We start from the raw sequence: 7,267 nt of genomic DNA, 5'->3' as shown, positions 1-7,267 counted from the left end.
TCTCTCTCTCTCTCTCTCCCTCTCTCTCCCCATCTCTCCCCCATCTCTCCCTCTCCCCCTCTCTCTCTACCTCTCTCCCTTCTACCGCCCTCTCTCCCTCTTTTTTTTTTTAAAGTATTTGGTACAGGGTCTCAGTATGTAGATCGGACTGGTAGTGATCCTCCTGTTTTCAGCCTCCCCAGTGCTGGGATTAGAGGTGTGCGCCACCACACCTGGACTTCATCGCCAGCTCAGCACCCAGAGGCGGGGCCAGGCATCATGCAGTACCGGGGATCCAACCCTGATCCCTGTGCATACCTAAGCAGGCTCTTAATCCACTGGCCATTTCAATTCTCACATTTTCATTTTTTCCTTTCAGATCTCCCCCGACCCTCAGTGCTTTTGAATTTTTTTTTGTATTTATCAATAGTTTTCAGCAATTTCAAGTTATTATGTGCCTTACTATTGTCTTTGTTATCTTCAGTCTGAGATTTATTCTAAAACTGCAGGCTTATTATTTTCAGCATATTTTTAAAATTTTTGTCCATTATATTTCCTTACAATTTTTTAAAATCTCTGTCCTGGTTACTTTTCTCTCATTGCTAGGACAAAATATCCAACATCCAAGATTAAGGAAGGAAAGGTTCATTTAGCTCACAGTTTGTGAAGGTTTCAGTCCATACTTGGCTGGCTCCAAGGCAGAGTGACACATGGCAGAAGGCAACAGTTCAAAGTGGCTGAAAAAAGCAAAACAGCAAAAGCAAAAGGAAGAAGCAGTAGCTTCAGAGACAGAGAGCAAGCCTCCCTCCCTCCCTTGTATTGCTTTCAGGCCATCCATTGGTGTAGCACTCACACCCATAATCCCAGCAATGGGTTATGAATTAATCACAAACTAGAAGTCTACCCCAGTTACTGCATGAGGCTTTGGGGGGACACCTAGACACAAACCATAACAGTCTCCTGTCTCCTTTGGGAGCTCCAATGGATGCATATTAGGCTGCTTGATTTGTTCCATAGTTTACTATCTGTTCTGTTTTTCATCTCTTATTTTTATTTTGAATAAACAGTTCCTATTCTGTGTTTTTCATTTGTCTTCTCATCATGGTTTTGATTTCCTTTACTTTGTTGAACATAGAATCACATTTTACAATAGCTATTTAAGCCTTCTATCTACTCAAATCTGTGTCATTTCTGGGCTGCTTTCTTAGTTGATTTTCCTTCTCTATGTATTTCCTCATACTTTTCCATGGCAGGTAATTTTTCACTGGATCCCAAACGTGGTTTTATTTTTACATTTGTATGTGCTAGATTTTGTCATAGCCCTTTGAATATTGTTGAGCTTTGGAAATACATGTGAATTATTATATGTAGAATTATCATGATCATGTCATGACTTGTTACTGGGCTCTGTCAGCTTCCTTTGATGTAAGACTAATTTGATCCCACTGCCTCCTACTCTTTCTGTCCATCATCCTATCTGATAAATGGTTTTGCCACTCTGACTAATGAGAACATGAAACATTCTTGGCCATGATTGAACTCTGATGACTGTTCTTCCTGCTTCTTTCAGGAAGCTTTCTCCTTGGCCTACCTCGTTTCTGGGAACTTCTCCACACATATCAGTACTCAGCCAGAGGTTTGAGAGGTCCCATCTACAGAGGTTGCATATTCTCTCATCTCCTTCTCCCTCTCTATCCTTTCTTTCCCTGTCTTAATGCTCTCATCTTTCTTCCTCTTGTTCTCATTGTAATTGTTCAGTTCCTTGTCTACCAGTTTTTGCCTCACACAACTCTATCTTCCTTGATCTTCTAAAACTGTAAATTCTGCCTCCTCATTTCAGAAAGATTCCCAAGCTATTTAAGTTCCCCCATTAGACCTGACTTCCTGTCATTTGTGATGTTGAGATTAACAGCAGGAAGATGTTATAACCCTTTAATCCCCACTCAGTGTGTATAATTTTCTTTGACCAGAAAGTAATTTGTGTAATGTAACTTTTATACTGGCCACCCATTTGTATAGCACTCACACCCATAATCCCAGCATTGGATTATGAATTAATCACAAATTCTAAAAGCCCGAATGTTCATTTCACTGTCTCATTCCATTGTTTTACTTCCAGTGGATAACTTTTATCTGAATCAATTATTTTATTAAGGGCTACAAAGTAATTTGTATTTCAGTTATTTCTTCCACATTTCTTGGCTTGCATTCTTCCTTAAAGTTTCTCCCTTTGGTAGTGCTGGAATATACTTTCTAATGAAAAGACATAGCAAATGCACAATTATTTCTCTTTACTAATTTTCAAGGGTGAATTTTATCTAATAATCACCTTAATAGTGACAGTGAGTTTCTTCTGACTTTCTTCATTGGCTCTTCATGTTTTTTCAGTAATATAATCAACAGTTCTACTTGATATTTTAATCATGTGTTTTAAACAGAGGAAATTCAGAGGCCTGGACTTTAGCTTTTGAAATATCATCAACTAGCTATGTATCTTGTCATGCTCTTTAATATTTATATTTGTTATGGTTATTTTTTGTTTTTCAACTAGAGAATTAAACGGGAAAACAAGGATTGCTTTCATCTCTAAAATTAGGATTCCAAGCCCCATGACTTCAAACACTGCCTGTTGCAGTACAAGTTCCAGAGACCCTGAGCCTGCCTCATTCAGGTCATTAATAGCTGATTCCCCCGTCCAGTTAACCCCTTCTCCCCTCATTCCTCAGCAGGAGCCCCTGGCCCAGCCACACTTGCCTCCAAACTGTTACTGTCTTGTTCTCAACTTTTGCTTACATTTTTCTCTTGCGTGAAATACTTCACCTCTATCTTACAAGCATCCATGACCCGTCCATGCTCTAGATACCTGTTCAAGCTTTTACCTCCTTTCCTCTTATTCATCACATTGTCTTTTTGTACTTTTGTCTGTTTATTCTTGCAGTATTGCTTGTTTCCTCTTCTCAGTGACAGTATCCCAACTAGATTATCGTCACCTCAAGACAGGAGAGACTGTACTTTCTATCAGGAACATGGCATGGCACAAAAGAAACACATGATCTGTGCTAATGTTTTTGTATACTTCTGTATCTTTCATAAAATTAACCATTTCTGCTTGGCTGAATAGCAGCCTTAAAATGTGTTCTAGAAAACACTCTTCCACTGTAAACGTAAACAGATGGGCTATGAAAAATGGTTTTGTTTTTTAAATTTCACTATTAATAAGAAGTAAATACTATATTAACTACCTTAAGATTTATAGTGACATTACCATAATAAAGATTTTCAACATTCCAATAAAGAAAACTTTAACTCACCATTATCTGAGAGTGGAGACAATTTTCCAATTAATATTATTAGTATTTGGCTGCAGTGATCCATTCTGGCAAACAACTAGGTGCCAAAAGTTATCTTTATTCCTTAATGTTTGTTTTTACAGTGCTGGAGTGTGCACATAGTGGGAAAGTGCAGAACCAAAGAGCTGGTTTTTATATATCTGCTTCCTACTTGGGGTGGCTGTTATATCCCTATAATTTACTGTAGATATTCATTTTTCATGGCAATTTTTTATTGCACCAACTGTCCTGGCTTTTTTTCCTTTATATTTTGTCATACCCAAATTTTATTTACCACTAATAAGTTGTCAAAAATATCAACTGGATTGGTTTTAAGCAAATATCACCCGTTGTAATGTGTTTCATAGAAATCATGATGGATAAAACCAGGGGGTTACTTACTATAAATTCCTCATGTTCAGCATTGGCAAATCTCAAAATTAATAAGTCAGATAGCATTTGTTATGGAAAGAGATCAAATAAGTAAAACAAGATAGTCCTTGTTTTAAACTTAATATTTTCAACATTTATCTGCTCGAGCTACTGATTTAGAAATTATTGTAAATTCTTGAAAAATGAGAACATTTTTTTCTATAAAAATTCCCATCATCTTACAAGCTGCAGTATCATTTTTTTTGAAAATAGTATAGTGATTGACTATACAGAATGCTAGTATGACAAGGTAAACCAACCAAATAGCTTCAAAATTGTATGTACTCATATAATATCGTATAGGTACTATGTTGAACACAAACATTACAATTAAATCATGCTATTCTAATCATTCCCTGCCTATAGTTCCTTTGCTCCCCAAACCATAATCTCTAGGACATATGGACCAGTATTTTCAGTCACTTTTTCCCCTCCAAATGGCATCAGTACATTGTTGGTATCCAAAAGCACTGCAAGAAAAACAGGAAACCTACTTCATTCCCAGAGATTTCCTAATGCTAAGATATATGTCCCACATCCTTCACATACAAGACAGTAAGAGATTTATTTATTTTTGTCTTTGAATATTCATTAGTAGTGTTTTCCTGAAGTTCCTGAGAAAGTAAAAGTAAGTGAAGAAAAGGAAAGATAAGAGATGGACACAAAGCAAAGGAGAATGCTAATTCCTCTTGAGAAGTTAATAATTTGGTCAGAAGGGCCAACCCCACCTATGATGACTTGAGAACAGTGGCACAGTAATTCAGCCAGAGTCAAAGTGCCAGTGCACAAATTGAATATGTGAGTCATGCGGACCAATAAAGAAGCAATCAAATTATCCTTGGTTATTAGAGGGCTAAATTGAGTCATAAGAAAGAAAGGGACTCCAAACTACCTCAGAGATGATATCAATAGTGTAATTGAGAACAGAATTGGGCCCTTTTCCTAACAATTGGAGTGATCTCCCCATGCTTATCATCCCTGCAGTATTTTAGGTTTTAAACAGGTTTGTTAGGATGGTTGTCCTTTATTAATTGCTGTCCACATGTTGTATAATATCCTGTGTCTGAATCAGGATGGGGATTTTAAATTCTTGTGTAGCCAGGCAGAATCAATGCCTGTCACTCACATACAAATACAGAGGAATGGGATTATGGATCAGGGTGAAGCTACAGTGCTTTAATCTTAAAATCAATACAGAAAAGGAAGTTGAACTTGTTGGGATTCTATTGAGAATGTAATTTGGTTTCCTGTGAGGTTTGGCTTACAGAATATAACTGCTCCTTCCTTCTCTTCATCTAATTATTTTTCTGGGAATAGAGAGAAGGGAAAAGGGAAAACACACATGCCTCTATAACCAAATAATCTTGCACAAGTATGCAAACATAACTTATAATTCAAATTAATCCTCTATTACATTGAGAAAAGCTGTATGTTGTTTTTATTCTTAGATCAAAAATATTAGTCAAAATCCTAAAACCCACCGTCTATCTTTAAATACAATAAAAAGAACCTCTCACTCTTTAGTAGGTCATTATCAGAATAAAAAAATATTTTTAATGTTTACTTTTATGGCCACATCTAGTATTTTCTATGTAATTCTATATAAATAACATACTTGTTACTATGAAAAAATTCCAGACTGATAAGCATGTGGTTAATATTTACTTCAGTGTAATCAGATGTTCCTTTTGAAAGAGGCATGAACTAATGGTTTAAATGCGTTGGTCTTTTCTTAATCAAACATAGTTTATTGAATATACCTCTTTTCAGATATAACACTGATTTGTTGCACAGTACTGTCTCTAAGTTTAAGGTGGTTTTATTATTTTTTACTTTAGATAGTTCATTAATTCAATTTTAAAATATGTCTGAGTTTGTGTCTCAGTTACTTTTCTCTTATTGCAGGAACAAAATACCAAAATTAAGGAAGAAAAGACTTATTTAGCTCACAGTTAATGGAGGTTTTAGTCTATGCTCAGCTAGCTCCAAGGCAGAGAGGCATATGGCAGAGGAAGTCATTCATGGTGGCAGAAAACAGCAAAAAGCAAAGAGAGGAACAGCAGCTGCAACAGCTAGCAAGCCTCTCTCCCTTCCTTTCATTTTTATGCAGATTATCTGCCACAGGTCAGATGTAGCGCTCACACCCATAATCTCAGTGTTGGATGATGAGTTAATCACAAGCTTTAGAAGCCACCACAATGACTGTATGAGGCTTTGGGGGACAACTAGACACAAACCATAACAGTCTGTTTGACCTTATTCCTTCCCACAAGGATGACAGTAATATTTCTATAGTTTGAATCCATGATGTTCCCTGATAACTCATACATTAAAAGCTGTTCTCCAGAGTGGTACTGCTGGAACACGTTAACAGTTGAATCCTTAACACTTGGAGGTCTAGTGGGAGGTTTATGGCTATTGAATGCATGCCCTTAAAGGAAATTGTGAAAACTCCACCTCTTTCTGTCCCTCTCTTTTGTGTCTGGCTATGAGTTAAGTAGTTTTGCATTACCAAGCATCTGCCAGGATACCTAAAGTATTGGGGTAAATGATGTACTGAAACCTCCAAAGCTTCTGCTTTTGTAAATTGATTATCCCAGTTGTTTGTGATAGTAACAGAAAGTTGATGATCATAAATATGAAATATTAGGACCTCGGGAGAAAATGGGCTATGGGGGGATAACTGAGACCTGCCTCAGTGGCAGAATAGTGAGGTGAAGATCAAAGCCGGGAGCTCTTGTTTTGTGTGTTTCATATCTCTGAGCCTCACTGCTCATTTGTAACTAGAGGTGATTATAATGTCTGCCTGATAGGCAGGAATTTTGAGAAGATTCAGTGAGCTTAATCAGGCAGAATACCTAACATTATACCTTGCACTTATAAGAACCCATAAATGTTCATGATAATGATGGTTATTATGTGAGTCTCAAGTGAGTTAGAATATATGAGAAAACATTTTAAAAGCTGTAAGATACAATAAAAATGTTCGTTGTTGTTCTTAATAGATTGATAGTTCTGAAACTTTTCTTTGTATTATGTGTCTATCATAAGGCTTACTCTTAAGTAGAGACCTGGGGTGATAAATCAGGCTCCCATTAGATAAACACTTTCCTTCTTAAAAAATCAAATAGATATCAAAAATTCCATTAAATCAGTTTGAATTTGAAAGTCCTTATCTCGGGTTGTTCCACAGAAAATGCCTTTTCAGGTCTTTGGAAGATCAACACTGTGTAAGATACTTATTTTCTTGTTAATTCTAGTCCATAATTTTAAACATCATATCTTCTGGAAAGCTCAATTGTCTTATTAAATTATGATACCCTATGACAAATAAGTACTCAGACAAAGGTCTGCTCTCTAGAATCTATAAAGAACTAAAAAACACTAGGGCCCCAAAATTTAGAGACCCAGTCCAGAAATGGGCATCCGAGATGAACACACACTTCTCAGAGGAAGAAATTAAAGAAGCGAATAAATATATGAAAAAATGCTCCACATCGCTAGCCATTTGTGAAATGCAAATTAAA

General features: G+C 36.5%; 1 protein-coding gene across 1 annotated transcript in view; it reads left to right on the top strand.

Moving 5' to 3' along the window:
- Exoc4 (exocyst complex component 4) overlaps nucleotides 1–7,267 on the top strand; it is a 951,164-nt gene that overhangs the window by 742,440 nt on the left and 201,457 nt on the right. The window lies entirely within an intron of this gene.

The sequence above is a fragment of the Octodon degus genome, unplaced genomic scaffold (genome assembly GCF_000260255.1).
Source record: "Octodon degus isolate 3935 unplaced genomic scaffold, OctDeg1.0 scaffold00015, whole genome shotgun sequence".
NCBI lineage: Eukaryota > Metazoa > Chordata > Mammalia > Rodentia > Octodontidae > Octodon > Octodon degus.
Note: the sequence above shows the minus strand (reverse complement) of the source record. Positions and strands in the feature narration are given on the sequence as shown.